Source organism: Cydia fagiglandana, chromosome 19 (genome assembly GCF_963556715.1).
Source record: "Cydia fagiglandana chromosome 19, ilCydFagi1.1, whole genome shotgun sequence".
NCBI classification, from domain to species: domain Eukaryota; kingdom Metazoa; phylum Arthropoda; class Insecta; order Lepidoptera; family Tortricidae; genus Cydia; species Cydia fagiglandana.
The window spans coordinates 10,123,114-10,129,113 of NC_085950.1; the positions used below are offsets into that span (position 1 = coordinate 10,123,114).

Here is a 6,000-nt window from a genome sequence, read left to right on the forward strand (position 1 = left end):
GTAGAATACCTATTGGCCTCTCCAAATTCCGATAATCGCATGCGATTTGCAATACATTGCGGCATTCGGTTGATCTATTAAATTCGTTGCTCCAACTTAGCCAGCAATTATACAAAATCACATGCGATTTATCGCAACGTCTGTAGAAGCCTTATACCTACAGATTTTGTGTTCCGTTTCACGCAAGTTTTTGGACGAGTGCCGTCGGCAGGTGAAACGCAGAAGTTTCAAATCTTAGTTTACAGAATAGGTTCACTATGTTCAATATTTACTATACCTAAGCATATTGCTTATCTTTTAATCTTCAATCCTCTAATAATGTCGCATTAAGATTTTATCCACAACATATTGATTGCGCTATCTATCGCTAGTGATCTGTCAAATAAATGTAAGAACGCGACGCACTGATAACCAATAATTTAAATTTTTGTATTGGTATCTCCATTTTGGATTTTACGGGCCTTACCTTACCTATAAATCCCACTCTTTAGATAGGCTTGCATGCGAGTATAGATCCAAGGATCAAACACGTAGAGGCCCTTTGGAGAGCTTTGTCATATAAATTATTATTATTTATTTATTTTGTTTAAATACAGTATAATGTCTGAAATATTATAAATACTTGTATAAATACGTTCGATTGTGTTATCACTAAATCAGACATTAACTTTTATATAATAATCTATAATTTTACGCTTAAATAAGCGGAAAAGGGCAATAAGAAAATTTTAACTTTATCAAAATGGCGTTACGAAAACTATTAAAAGTAAACGCAATGGAGTTTCCTAATGAGAACACTTGTATTTAATAGTTGAGAAATCCATTTTTATCCATAAATTGTTTTTTAAGCAATAAATTGGCTTATCTCATGAGGTTGCATGAATTAACGGTTGACTCTTCGACTATTTGTTTGAGAACTATTTTTTATAATTAATGATATAATTACTTAATTAGTGGACTTAGATTACCTATTTTTACTTAAGACCTGTATCACCCGTGTTCTACAAATAAAATTTACTTTACTTTACTTTACTTTACTTCACAAAAAAGTAGAAATTAAAAAGTGGCAATACTGTAGTGTCGTCCCGTTTTCTTATACAATTGATTTGAAAGGGACGACAGTACAGTACAGTATTGCCACTTTTTAATTTCTAGTTTTTTTGTCGGACTATATTTTAATTATAATAATTATAACTATAATAAGTTACCGAGCGATTTAAGAAATTGCACGCCTAACCAGTTTAAAAAATTACTATCTAAATGGCTATTAAATAAATGCTTTTACTCCATAAGTGAATTCTTGAATATGAATAATGACGAATACGAGTATGATGTTGACTAATTGTATGTAATTTTAAATGTCTCAGAATAATTTATCCAGCTTGATTGACTTAATGATTTGTAATTTATTTTATTGTGGTTTCTGCTATTTCAATTATTTAATTTGATCGCATGACATTATGTACCTATTATAAGTTTTGCATGCTCAATTGTGAGTAGAGTACACTGTACTACTAATTTTAAGTCACCATCTACATATTCACTGTATTCTGGCAAATAAAGAATTTGTATTTGTATTTGTATTTGTATTTATTATTTGTATATTTATTATTGTATTATAAATAATTAGTACAAACCTGTCCAAATATTATAATGAGCAAGTCACTTTAGTCTCAAACACACACAATCCACTTGAAATGTAATATCACAAAGTTTTTTAAAATCTAAATATCCATTTAACCCAAAGGTCGCGAATTGAACTTTAACCACTCAGTTGTCAACTTGTCACAATAAATTTCAAACTGACTATCACAAATTCACAAAAAACGGTCTAATTCTAAACATAACACACACGAGAGTCTGAATACGAATATAACGGATTCGAAGTGTCCGGAGTTCGAAATTTGAAATTTGAATTCGAATTTCGAACGTTGCGCGGCGCTGCGCGGGACACGAGCGACTGGCGGCGCACGCGGCTCAGACGGGGGCTTGCGCTGAATGCAGGTGTCGCCAACCTTTTCCTGATGCGCAGTTTTAGCGACAATAGTGTGACTGTTTTATTGCAGCTAATTGAATTTTAGTCGCATTGCGCATCTTATATTGCATGAGAAATGCATGAGTGTTGGAATTATTGACTTAAATTTAAGTGCATACCACTACCAGTCACACACAGTAATGTAAGTATATTAATTATCTATTTCATCTTTTCTTAACTAAGCCTATATAATTTACTGTCTACCATTTGTTATTTAATTTAAGAAAAATGTAAATTATTCGTTTTATTAGTTACTTTTCTGATTTCAACACTTTATAAGCCTCTAAGAACTGATGAAAAGGTTAATAGAAATCAAAATGAAAAAAACATTAACTCTAAACCTGCCAAAAATATACTACATATTCATGCCTACATACAGGTATTTAAATATAGTTTTTCCAGATATTGGTGTCACTATTATATTCAAAGAAATTTAATAAATGTGGGGCCTACCCACATAATAATAATAATATCTGAAGCATTCTTTTGACCTCATTTTTATATGACAACAAACTATATTTAAGTTTCAAGTAGGTATTTGAAATTGCTATCTGACCATGAAAGTAGTGGCCGCAAATAACTACACCATTAAACATTAATCTTATTCATTAAATAATTAAATGAATAATTAATCAAAATATACGACGACACCTTTTACCATAAATCAATAATTAAAATATTAATGAACAATACATCAACAGTTTATTACCCCTGTAAAAACCTGTTAAGTCAGCAAATGTACGCACCAAGAGTATGAAGCACAAATACAAAAATATAGCCATCCACCTCACTAGTACCACAAGCGATACCAGTTTAGAAAGGGACAGCACTACAGTTACAGGTGATTTCATACTGATCTTACTTATACCAAACAACATCAGAACATCCTAAGTCCAATCACCTTGACACAAACAATTTTAAACCGTATTTTAAACGATGTAGAGCTTATTTTATGTTACGCTCATCTCTACTTTAAGAGTTGTGAGCAACAGATAGTTAAACACTAAGATACTATTGGAAAGTAGTCTAAACTCTTTCAAAACAATCTTAAACTCCATTCTCAAGCCAAATAAATACAGAAAATCATTTTTCCAATTGAAAAATCGGTTTAAATTTAAAAATCCGTAAAAGATGCGCACGCGACGGACAGTGGACACGTCTGATTAGCTATGAAACTGCATCTTCGCTTCGTCTCGCTTCCACAGATCATTTAAGCCCGCGTTAGAGCGAAACGACACCAAGTTTACCGTGGACCAGTGAAGGGACGATCCCAATAATTTCGGTAGGAGGAAATTGTAGTTTACGTACATAGCGGCCAGTTTTTATGTTATTTATCGGAGCGGCTATCTTATTTGCCGGCCGGTTTTTTTTTAATAAATAGTGTCAGTTAATTGCTCTCGCCTGTAATAAGATGATACAGTTTGTTAACGAGTTACTAAGCTTTTATTATTTGTTGAAAGCATTTTTTTTTTAATACTATATGCAATGATCATCATAGTTGTACCTAATACCTACCTATGTGTGATAAATATTTTTTTGTCTGTTTTGTTGGGTACTGAACACATTAACGGTTCATCAGATTCAACTGAAGATACGCTTTGTTTTTTAGGGTTCCGTACCCAAAGGGTAAAACGGGACCCTATTACTAAGACTTCGCTGTCCGTCCGTCTGTCACCAGGCTGTACCTCACGAACCGTGATAGCTAGACAGTTGAAATTTTCACAGATGATGTATTTCTGTTGCCGCTATAACAACAAATACTAAAAACAGAATAAAATAAAGATTTAAATGGGGCTCCCATACAACAAACGTGATTTTTGACCAAAGTTAAGCAACGTCGGGAGTGGTCAGTACTTGGATGGGTGACCGTTTTTTTTTTGCTTTTTTTTTCGTTTTTTTTTTGCATTATGGTACGGAACCCTTCGTGCGCGAGTCCGACTCGCACTTGCCCGGTTTTTTACTTTTATAGCCATGATTTATTGACCGAGCGTTAGCTAAGGTCTTCGTTTCAGCTTTGGTACCTATATCCGGATGTTCTCCTCTACAGGTCGCAAAACGGGAGTATATTTATATTAGCCGTGGACAGGGCTACTAGAAAGTTTTATTAATTAAAAGCTTAGTTAAAAAGTTTAAAATTTAAGTTTCAATAGTAAACAATGTAGTCTAAAACTTTTAAAAGTAGGTAACATTAACATGGTTGGTGAAAGGACCCCGAACCTAAAGTATGGAAAATGTGGTTTCAGTAAAATATCTTAAAATTTTGATATGAAGATTTCAGTGTCCTTAACAAAAGTCTCTAGGGGAGCTACCACTGTTTCCGACTGCCTTTCAGAGTTTCGACTGAATTTGTACAAGTACTTACAAGTATGTACGTAAGTATGTATGTAAGTTATTATACGCTCAATTCTATGCAGATATGCGGCGCGATTCGGGAAATGAATTAGAGATTAACTAGATACGATACAGTAAAGATATGTGTCGTCCCACGGGTACTTAAAGGTACTACCTTATGGCGGTTGGCGCTTACGCTATTATTAACGCCGTTCCAATATTATTGCGGCACTATGATACGTAATCGCCGGCCGCCATCAGGTACCTTTTTCCGTGGAACGTCACATATCTTCACTATTTCATAGTGTAGTGAATCTCTAATTAATTTCCCGAATCGCGGCGCCAGCCGTCATAAGGTACCTTTTGCAGAGGAATGTCACATATCTTTACTATTTCATATCTAGTGAATCTCTAATTCATTTCCCGAATACAGCCGATGGTCAAAAGTGTCATTTCTGATGATCATGATCAAGAATAAAAAACTAAAATCAGAATAGTGCCCCAGGATACGAAGAGATTTTTTCAGAACTACATAGCGCTGACGAACCAAAAATATCCATTTTATATACTTGTACTTACTAAAAATACTTTACATCATTTAAACTGATAGGTAGGTACTCATCAAACTGCTGGACTGGATCGGTTTTTATTAGGGATGTACCGACTAGTCGCCGACTAGTCGGGAAAGCCGACTATCCGGCCACATTTGTAGTCGGCGATTAGTCGGCGACTAGTCGGCAAAAATGGCCGATTAGTCGGCACTTTATTAGTGAAAGAAAACAGAAAAAAAAGAAATCAACAGTCAATATTTGCCATATGTTTTGTGTGGTGTACTTTCGTTTCGGCCAAATACATTTCGCCAAATTTCACTTCCCAACAAACTTATCGCAATAGTTTCATTTCCCAAAGGAACCTTTAGCATAGTTACACTTCGCATATAATTTATTTGGTCAAATTATCATTTGGCATGATTTTACTTTGTCAAATGTTATTAGGACAAAAACTTATTTAGCAAACGTTTTTTATTGTCTAATATTATATTCCAAAAAGATGTTTGGTCAAAATTGTCACTTCGCAAATTTGACAAATAGGCATATCTATTTAAAGTACTTTTTGTTATGTTATAATAGGTACGTTAAGTTCTACGTAATTTGGGTGGGTTGGGTTAGGTTTGAACTGCGATCCTCACAAAACGGAACCGCTATCAGAAAAGTGGGTTAGGTTAGGTTAGAACTGTCACCCTCACAGAATCGAAATGCTATTAGAAAAGTGGGTTAGGTTAGGTTAGAACTGCGGTCCTTACAGAAACGAAATTCTATGTACTAAAAAAAGGTCATCGAATTGGATTAATTAATTTAATAGAATAACGAGATGTAAGAAAATTGCATGACATTTTAAACTAAAATGTGGTTTGAATATTGGTGGTTATTTAGTATTTTTGGGTTACAATGATTACTTTGGTGTTATTTGTTTTAATAGAATAGCAAGATGTAACAAATTTCGTTGTCATTTTACATTAAAATGGAGTTTTAATTTTATTGATCATTTACTACATATTTTTGGCAGTAAGAATGTTTTTTTTTTGACGTTACATTTTATTATGTATATGTAATGATCAGTTAAATACTAGACAA

At 33.6% G+C, this 6,000-nt stretch overlaps 1 protein-coding gene across 1 annotated transcript in view; it reads right to left on the reverse strand.

Moving 5' to 3' along the window:
- The window catches only part of LOC134673736 (transcription factor Sox-17-alpha-A), a 159,261-nt gene extending 157,302 nt beyond the window's left edge, over positions 1-1,959 (reverse strand). The window contains exon 1 of the mRNA XM_063531751.1: positions 1,638-1,959. The gene's annotated coding sequence lies outside the window, so the exon portion shown is untranslated. The remainder of the gene's footprint in view (positions 1-1,637) is intronic.
- Between the last annotated feature and the right edge of the window lie 4,041 nt (positions 1,960-6,000).